The 9,963-nt window shown below is 48.4% G+C and overlaps 1 long non-coding RNA gene across 1 annotated transcript; it reads left to right on the forward strand.

The window, feature by feature from the left end:
• The first annotated feature begins 1,790 nt into the window (after positions 1–1,790).
• On the forward strand, positions 1,791–7,315 carry LOC148111992 (uncharacterized). Its single transcript, XR_015730009.1, has 3 exons — positions 1,791–2,146; positions 6,229–6,339; positions 7,099–7,315. It is a non-coding gene; the product is annotated as an uncharacterized LOC148111992 (long non-coding RNA).
• The last annotated feature ends 2,648 nt before the right edge of the window (positions 7,316–9,963 follow it).

Genomic DNA, 9,963 nt, shown 5'->3' on the forward strand with positions numbered 1-9,963 from the left:
TGAATTCTTCACAAAGGAGCAGCTTACAGCCAGAAGAAATGTGTAAATGTGAGACTGAGGAGTTTCAACTTTTAACATTTTCCACAGTCCTAACATAGAAAATGGTCCAAGCTCTTCTCCATGCATGAGTGGGCCAACTATTTTTCTTGAAATAAATAAAGGGTGTGTGGAAGATTGTGAGGAGACAAATTTCTTGGAAAAATGGGAGCATGTTAGCAAGACAGAAATATAGAAGGAATGTATGGAGCAATGTTGATGCCCTCATTTCTCAGTACATTTCACCAAAAACTGCTTTGGCAACGCAACTGAGATGTTTCTTTTTGTTTACACAATAACTGTTTCTTGAGGGTAGCAACAATACAAGTTTTGTTAATTCTGAATATTCATGCTTACATCATCTATTAAATGAAATATGCATATGTATGATTGTCCTTTTCTCCTCCTTTCATGGAATGTATAAATATGAGTGCATCCTTTTGTCTGTAAGATTTCCTCCCACTATTTTCTGGGAAGAAATTCCTCCAGTGGAGACTGAATAAATAACAACTGCAGTGAGACTGGATTATTGGTTTTTTGGCTCCTGTGTTTGATTCCACAGAAACTGGTGTCAGGAGTGGGATTCACAATCTTCCATCTGCCACCAGGGACAACAGATGGGGCAGCCCTATAGGGTGAGTGTTGTGAGATTGGTCCCATAACTCTTCCCACTGCCACATCAAGGCATCATAGGAGCTTCTGTCAGACCACAGTCTGTGCCCAAGTGTCTCTTGTGGCTGGAAAGGTTTGTGGTCCCTTCCGTCTCAATTTCTCAGCCGCCCTGGCCCTGCTGTGAGCTCAGCCGAGCGATGTCTGGAGGTATCCAGGAACTGAGGTGGAATTTGGCTTTGCAGAGTGAGTGGGACCCTCTGTGTGGAAGAATGGAGACTGATCCTGAGGCTCTGTGCAAACTCCCTTTTTCCTGTTGTCTGAATGGAGGAATTCAGCTGATCCCAGGCAGGGAGGGAAGTGGATGATGGGGCTCAGGCGGACTCTGATTGGGGAAGGAATCTTTCCCAAAGAAACAGAGAAACCTGCTGTGTCCCAGGGCTGGGAGGGGGTCCGATGCCCCACTGGTGCCCCCAAAGGCTGCAAAAAAAAAAGTGAGTGAAATTGGAAGGGATGATTAAAAAAAAAAACTCTTCCTCCTTGTGAGAAGAGAAATTCCTGTATCTGCACAAGGCTGTGACAGATTCCATGCAAACAGAAGCAGGAAAGCCAGTTTTTATTTTTGTTAGATTTTCCCCCTGGGTTTTATTATTTTTGCAAATAACTAAAGGAGGTGAACATGTCCAACTCTTCTTCCTCTTCCTCTTTTCCCCACAACAATCACCCTGTGAGGTGGGCTTGTCTGAAAGAGAGGGTCTATCCCGAGGTCACCCAGCTGGCTTTCAGGGCTAAGGCAGGACTTGAACTCAGGATCTCTTGCTTCCTAGCCTGCTGCCTTAACCTTTGTCAATGTTAAGGCAGGGAGGATTTTGGGCAAAGGCCCTGCTGGTCACCACTTCCGCCTCGTCTTCCAGCAGCAGCCCTGAATCCAGCAGGACCCTCCAACCCCTCCCACCCTCCCGGGTCTTTCTGGGGTAGAGCAGCCCCATCCGAGAGCAAAGGGGAGAAACTCCTGGACACAGAGAGCCCCTCCCCCATCACAGCCCCTCCCTCTTGCCAGGGTTCAGCTAAGGCTCACTGCCTGTAGGGGGCAGCATAGAGTCTGGCCGTGAAGTCCTAGCTGGGTCCTGGGAATTGAAATCGGGGCCTCCTGGTGATTGGCTCAAAGTCCCCAGCTGCCTTTGGTGCCTAAGGCGGGATTAGAACTCAGCGTGTTTTCTGGGTCAGCGGCTGCTTCTTTCCCCTGCTGCTCTTGCTGGGAATGGGAAAGAGTCTTTCTCAGCACAGCGAAATTTAGCTTTGGGTCTGACTTCACTCCCAACAGGAGAGCTCTGCTGCCTGCAGCGTTTTCTGGACTGGGAGGACCCAAAGCGGCAACTCCTGGCTGTGCGCTTTCCCGGGGCCCCGAGGGCTGCCCTCCCGGAGCACCACTGCCACCGCTCTGGAGCTCTCCTTCCGCCACCGCTGCCGTGGCTGGAGCTCACCATCAGGATCAGGATCGGTAATCAGTCCTTGCTTTGCTCCCTGGGAAGGGCTTCATCATGGAGGGCGGTGTGCCCAGACCAGGCGCTTTCTCTCGGGCCTCCCACCTCGCATGTCTCGGGTGGGTCTCTCTTTCCTAGCCTTTGAACGAGGAAGGAGGGAGGGAAGGGAGGGGAGAGAGAGAGAGAGATAAGAAAGAGAGAGAGAGACAAGAAAGAAAGAAAGAAAGAAAGAAAGAAAGAAAGAAAGAGAAAGAAAGAAAGAAAGAGAGAGAGAGAGAGAGAGAGAGAAAGAAAGAAAGAAAGAGAAAGAGAGAAAGAAAGAGAGAAAGAGAGAGAGAGAAAGAAAGAAAGAAAGAAAGAAAGAAAGAAAGAAAGAAAGAAAGAGAAAGAGACAAAGAAAGAATGTGAAAGAAAGAAAAAAAGGAAAAAGAGAAAGAAAGAGGAAGGAAGGGAGAGAGAGAGAGAGAAGAGGAAGGAAGGACCACAAACCGTGGCACTAGAAGTGGTTTCAGAAGACGCATTGAGACAGGACAGCAATCAAGGGCTGGAAGGGACCTTGGAGGCCATCTAGTCCAACCCCCTGCTGCAGCAGGAAACGTTATATCGCCTGGATTATTTGGGTGCCTCTAACAGAGAGGAAAAGTGCCAGAAAGGGGAAGGAGTTTACTAGGACAAGGTTGCCATGCAGAGGAAGGCAGAGATAGTCCTTGACATACGATTACAATTGAGCCCAAAATTTTGGTTGCTAAGCAAGAGCGTTGTTAAGTGAGTTTCACCCCATTTTACTCCCTCCATGACATCACCTGGCTCTAACAGTCAGGCTAGGGAAGAAGATCTGAAGGCGTCTGGAATGTTCTCATGTACAGAAGTTACAGTTAAATGGGTGGCAGAAAGTGGACTCTGGGTGTGTTTTCCCAAATGCAGTAAGTGAGGCTGAATGTGTATCGTTTTAGAAGAGCTCTGTGTTTGTGTGTGTGTGTGTGTGTGTGTGTGTGTGTGTGTGTTCATACACATACAGTACGTATAATAGATAATGTATCTTTTTGTGTGCCTACACACTCTATACTATGTAATATGTATGTACACATATGGCATATGTACATAGGATTAAGTAATATATTTTGGATGTTCAGTAGTAGTAAATAAATAGACAGGGAAGAGAGGCCAGGCAGCCTAACCCTGACCCTAACCCTTGACGTGACTGACGTCAAGTTAGCCACGCCCACCCAGTCATGTGACCAACCAGCCACACCCACCCAGTCACGTGACTAACCAGTCACGTGACCACCATGCCACGCCCACAAAACATGCCCACCAAGCCACACCCACCCAGTCTCATGATCACCAAGCCACGCCCACAAAACATGCCCACCAACCTCAGCCACCCAGTCTCATGACCACCAAGCCACGCCCACCAATCAAGCCATGCCCACAGAATTTTGAATCCCACCACTGCACACAGGCATGGACAGATACACATTTCCCTCACTTTTCTGGGCTCTAATGTTAAAATTTAGAGGGACTCAGCTCAAATCTCAAACCTCCCTTTACTACCCTGTTCCAAACGGCCAAGCTCCAGGAAAAATCCACCCAGAGACTCAATGGGTCCGTCCAGCAAGGGAGGATTACCCGGGGAAGGTCCGTTGGTCAGGTTAGCTTGGAATCCCATCTTGGGGAGCCAAATTTTTGGAAGAAATATCCATCTGGCTCAGTTCCAAGACGGGAGGAAGGCCCTGGAGACAAAATGGAGGCTGGGAGCTGATCGGAAAGAGGGTCCCTTTACTGATGAAGCAGAACCACGTGGTGGTTTGTGATTCTGGGCAGCTGACCACGTAGAGTGGAGAGTTAGGGATATTGATACCTTCTCTTGGGCTTTGAACTTGAGCTTCCTGTTCCTGTGCAGGAACATGTATGCTTTTGGCTGTTGCCAGACTCCAATGGGGCCATGTGGGGTCATGTTTGTCTGAGATAAGTTTGGTTGAAGTTTGCTGGGTGATGCAACGTCTTTAGGAGATTTTGCAATGCAGGGAGGTCTGCTACTGGATGATCCTATTATGTCCTGGAGGGTCATGTCTTAATCCCCCCACCCTGGAGCTGAAGGTCTTTTGTCTTGTAGATAGGAGGACCCAGTCTTTCTTCATGGGCACCAAACATCTGCTGGGGAGAGGGAGCTAGTTTCTGTCTTTAGAAACATGTTTCTCCTTTAGAGAAATATAATATTCTGCCTTTTTAAATATTTCTCAAAAGATTTCATTCTTCTAGGAGGGGGGTGACTTCCCTCAAGCGGATATTGAATGTCTACACACCTCTGACAAAATGCCCAGATTTTGACAAGTAAAACAAATCACCCCAAGATAAATCTCTTCCTTTTCTCCCCACCTTTAATATAACACGTAAGCTATACAATTCAATTGAAAAACGGAAATCTTTTAGGAGGAAAAATGAGAATACAAATCTTACAGGAACGTGGCTGCATAAAGAGGCCTCCTTTAAAAGAATCCTTTGTTGAAACTCCTTTGGATTTTACGAGAGCATCCAGTCTTTCGGCCTTAGAGCCGATCTGCATGGCACATCTTGCCTTGGAAATCTTTGCCCACTCTTCCTTGCAAAAGGGCTCCAAAATTGTCAGATTCTCCTGTGTCCAGCCCTCTTCCGGTCCCCTCCCCAGGTCTCCACTTGGATTCGGGTCCAGGGCTCTGCCAGGGCCATTCCGAAACTTCAATCTCCTTGTAGGGAAGCCATTGTTGTGTTGACTTGGAGGCCTGGTTTGGGTCCTTGTGGCATCGAAAGGGGGAAATTCCTCTTCATCTTCAGCATTTTAGCAGAAGCCGGAAGGTTTTGTGCCGAAATTGACTGAGACTTGGAACTGTTCACAATTCCCTCTCCTTGGCTGGAGCCCCAGTTCCAGCGGAAGAAAAGCAGCCCCCAGAGCAGGATGCTGCCCCCCCCCCAATGCTTCCCCTGTGAGCCTGGTGGCTTTGGTGGCTTAGAAGATGTGGAGACCAAGGCTGTTGCTGTAAGAGGCACCTGAAGACATGTCAGAAACCCCCTACTCAACAGCTGAACTCCATGGGGGCTTGAGCAGAGTCCCCTTAACGGGTTTTTCACATATTTAATGACTACTATTTAACATCAGTTTTTTCCCTTCAAAGATTTCTGTTGTGGAGGTTTTATAGACCGCAGACTTATCCGCTTACAAATGCACCAAACAGGCGAGCCAGAAGAGTTTAAAACAAACTAGTTTAATAAAAGCAAAGAAAACAAAATCTACAAAGAACATCAGTAATGATCTCCCTCTCAGCCATGTCCATTCAGCTCTCTTTGCAGTTGCTCCATGCGGTTGGAGCCCAGGATCTTCCTTCCTGAGAAGGAGGCTAAGTGACTGCAGCTCTTGTGTGGGACCCGGGAGAGTAGTAAGAAAGCAATGTGCCATGTGCCATGTGTGCTCTCAGCAGCCAGAGCAGCTCCTTATAGGCCGAGTGAGTGTCAGTTACAAAGCCCGGGAAACTCAGAGTCAACAGCTGTGCTCTGATTGGCTCATTCAAACATTCAAACCAGAAACCAATCAAAGCCAATCAATAGGCACAGCAAACCATGAGAGAAGTTTTCTCTCACAACTTCAGTTTGTTTTTTGACTTGAATTGTACATCTTATATGTTATGTTAAAGGAGGAAGTACTCTGAAGTGATTTATCTTGGTCTGATTTTTTTCTTTTACATTTCCAAAACCTGGCCTTTTAATAGGGGTGTGTAGACTTTCTTTGCTAAATACTGAAGTAAAAACTTAAGTAATACAGTTCTTATAAACAACTCTTATCAACACATTAAACCTTAATATTTAAGTCACTAATCCAATCCCTTAAGACTACCCTGGAGGTGTATCTAAAGTCCCTCAAACTGTACCCGTTGGCCATTTTTACGGAGCCTTTATAAAAGACCCAATAAATGGTGAAAGGATTGTTAGTAGAAATAGCAAGACTGAATTTATACATCGACACAAACATAAAGGTATTTTTAATATTTTTCAATGGAAGAAAATGTTTGATGAGTCAAGTAAAAAACTTAAGGGTCTAATTTCTCTCTGGTTTTCCTATTTACAGCAGCAGAAAGCAGAAGTCGTTCTCCCTGACTGAGGAGCTCCTGAGTAAAAACGCCCAGCTTTCGGAGAAGAACGCAGAACTCTGCAGGGAGGTGGAGGAGAAACTGCGGAGGTGAGAAACCCTGACTTTCTCTTCCAGGATTTCCTCTTCAATTCTCCTTAGCTCCCTACCCTGGACACACATTACACAACGTTCTGCGTTGAATTCCGTTGCCTGGATGGGTAGGAGACATCATGAATCTCTTGCCTGGGACTTTTCCTGGCCAAATCCTCTGAATTTAGGAGGTCCCTGCTTTGATCTCCTCCTCTGCTGCTCACTGACCTCAGTTCTCGGCTCCCCCTCGGCTCTCCCCAGTTCAGTCTTCTCCCCCTTCTGTCCCCATTAGAAAGTTTGGAAATCGTTTTGAATTGGTTGGTGCCTTTTCTGGTATGAAAGCCAAAAAAGGGGGAAAAAAAGGTTTTAAGATCTGAAGATTCCTTTGTGGTACTTATAGATTATGAAATGCTAAATACTGAAAGTAAAACTTCATTCATTTGCACTTAAATAATGTTGTGAAGACTGAAGAAGCGAATCAAATCCCTTCAGAATATGCTGGAGATGTAGAGAGGATCGACCGATTTGTCAGTTTTCCTGAGCATTTCTGAAGTGCCTAATAAATCATTGAAATCCTTCCTGCTTTGGTTCCTGTGAGAAGAACTTGGCTCTGTAGCTGTGGTAACAGAAATGGCAAAACTCAAGTAATTAAAAAGTAAGGCTGGGTAAAACAAAGGAAGTGCCAGGCATTTTAGTTAGTTTTCATTTTAAAAGGGTTTGATGATTCGGGTGAAGACCTGAGGGGGCTAATTTCCCTCTTGTCTTCCTATTTTACAGAATCCAGATGTTGGAACTCCAAAACCTCCATCTCCACTGCAGGGTTCTGAAGGAAGCTGGGGAGAACCAGGAGCTCCTCGGGGAGAACAAAGAATTGCGGGAACAACTGGACAGGTAAGAAATACCGTGTTTCCCCGAAAATATGACCTATCCCGAAAATAAGTCCTAGCCTGATTTTTTGGGGTGGGCCTAATGTAAGTGAAGGGGTGGGCGTGGCCAGCACAGGAGGCAGCCCCTCCCTTCCCCGGTCACTTCATGGAGGCTCGGCCCCTTAATTGCAGCCCGTGAATCAGCTGAGCCAGCGAGGGCCGAGAAACTCGGCCCAGATCTTTGGAGCACCTCCCCAGCCGCCGGCCTGCCAGGGCCCCCTTCGCCAGCAGTCGCGCTGCCCTGCATGAGCTCCATGGCGGCCCTGCAGCGAAATGGAGGAGGGAGATCATCCCTTCTTCCTTTGCACCCCAAAACCCCGTCTTCCCTGGCCACCGAGCCCCCTGCATGCCCCCCTCTCACTGGAGCAGGACGTGCAATTCAATACCGGTATTACCCATGGAGCCTCCCAAGTGCAACGCTCTGCTGTTGCTTCGGAGCAAACCTCCTCCTTCCCTGCACAGGAAAATCCCCCCCCCCATTTTCCTACCAATCGTTCTTTCCTTGGCACCACAGGACGTCCCCAAAATGTTCCATCCGAAGGCTTCAGCTTTTGGGAGAGGCCTCTGTGCTGCGATCCCAAATAAAGGACAGTGTGTGTGTGTATGAGAGAGAGAGAGAGAGATTCAACCTCGGAGAGTTATCCAGGGCTGGCAGCAATGTGCTCTCTCTCTCCCTCTCTGTCTCTCACACACACACAAACACACACACACAAACAGAGGTCCCTCAGCCCCCCCCCACTCCCACCCCCAAGGCAGCCTCATCCGTTCACTAACCTTCTTTCCAGCTCCATTCTCCGCTGCGCACGCAGGGAACGGACAGAAGTCTCGGACTCCAGTAAAAGAAACAGTTGAGACCTTCAAACTTTGCGAGATTTTTTTTTTTTTTTTGCATGAAAAGTTGGAAGGTCTCAATTATGGTGGGTTTTTTTACCAGAGTCCCACAGACTTCTTGCCCCACGTGCTCAGCCGAGAACGGAGCTGGAAAGCAGGTTAGTGAAGGGATGTCGCTGCCATGGGGGGATGGGGGGGGGTGAGAGACCAGTGTGTGTGTGTGTGTGTGCAAGGTTGGATCGGATCTCTCTCTCTCCCTCTCTCCTGCAGTGGCGGAGCTTCAGTGGCTGGCCGGTGGGGCGCTTCTCACTCACCCTGCCTGGGGCATGCCGCAGCCGAGACGTGCCCAGCAGTAGCTGGGTCAGTAGGCAGGGTGAGTGAGAAGCTCCAGGGCCTGATGCTGGGTGGCTGGGAGGCTTTCAGGTGGGCTGAGAGTCCTGCAGTGACTGGTAAGGTGGGGGTAAGGGAGGGGCTTCCCCTGGTAAGGGTGGGGCTCCCATGACTCCCCTGGCACACTGGGTGGCAAGTCAAGGGAAGGGAGGGGAAGGGTCTCTTTTCTTTCTCAAATGGGTAAAAGGCCCCCATTCCTCCATTCCAGCTATGGGGAGAGAGTGTCAGCAAAGTTCTTCCATGTGCTGGTCACTCAGGAATGCCAACATCATTTCTGAAGAAGCCCACTTGGCTGGTGACCTCTCTGTGGAGACCTTCGCTGACTTTCTCCAAACGCCTGTTCTGCAGCTCTGATTCTTGGATGGCCATTCTGACCTGGTTGACTCCTTCTCTGTTGTCCTCCAGAGTTTTCTGCTGGTCTTCCATTGTGGTCTGGTAAACAGAGGTCTGCTGCTGATGCCGATCGTTGAGGTGCTTCTTCCCATTTCCACTCACATTCTGAAGAGGGGTGACTTTCTGCCTCAGTTGGATGGAGGGGCTTTTCTCCACAAAGTGGAACTTTGGTCCCTCTCAGCCAGTTCATGCTGAAGACTGTAGAGGTGCTTCTTAAGTCCTTAAGAAGGTTCCAGACCTCTTTGAGGAGTTTCTCAGAGGTTCTAAGGCAGCCTTCTCAAGTCTGAGGAAGCCACTTGGCTAGTAACCTCAGACATTTCTTTCTGGAGTTCTCCAGTGTGTTTCACCAAAGATTTCTTCTCTACCTCTAACTGGGGGATCATCGTGTTGGCATGGTCCAACCTTCCTTTGTTCTCCAGCAGAGTTTTCTGCAGGTCTTCTGTTGTGGTCTGAAGTTGATCCACAGTCTTCTTGAGACAACTGTGCTGCTCTTCCATCCGTTGTTTGTCTTTCTTGAATTCCTGGATCTGAAAGTCAAAGGAAATCTCTCAGCTGCTTAATCTGGAGATGGAGGCCATCACTACTCGCTGAGAGATACCCCAAGGAACCTCCCTGAAGGACCTTTTCTTCCCTGGTGCTGACCTGTTTGAAAAATGGAGAGACACGGTCACTTCCTCTCTCAGTTCAGGGGACATTTTGCTAACCGGCCTTAAGTCCACAGATGCCTTCAAGGGGCCCAGTTTGAGAAACACTGAGACAATCCATCACAACTGGTCTCCCTTCAAACTGTCCTGACTTCCCACTTGATTCTGGCTCCAATTCGAGGCATCTCATCTATCAAAACTCTCCAAAGGACTCAGAATCAGTGATTGATCAATTCGGCCATCTCTGGCACTGCTAGGGGGCTTCTGATCACAGGGAAAGGGGGAGGTGACCATTCAGATAAGGAAAGAGCCCCCCCTCCAAGGACTTACCAGTCCCATCCAAGGCACGAAAGCCTGGAGGGTCACCTTGGGCCAGTCCCTCCCTCTCAGCCGTAGCCTACCTCACAAGCTTGTTGTGAGGGCGAAGGCGTCTTCAGTACGTTCATGCCTTCAGCTAT

This window comes from Pantherophis guttatus, chromosome 15 (genome assembly GCF_059756535.1).
Source record: "Pantherophis guttatus breed Tessera chromosome 15, ASM5975653v1, whole genome shotgun sequence".
NCBI lineage: Eukaryota > Metazoa > Chordata > Lepidosauria > Squamata > Colubridae > Pantherophis > Pantherophis guttatus.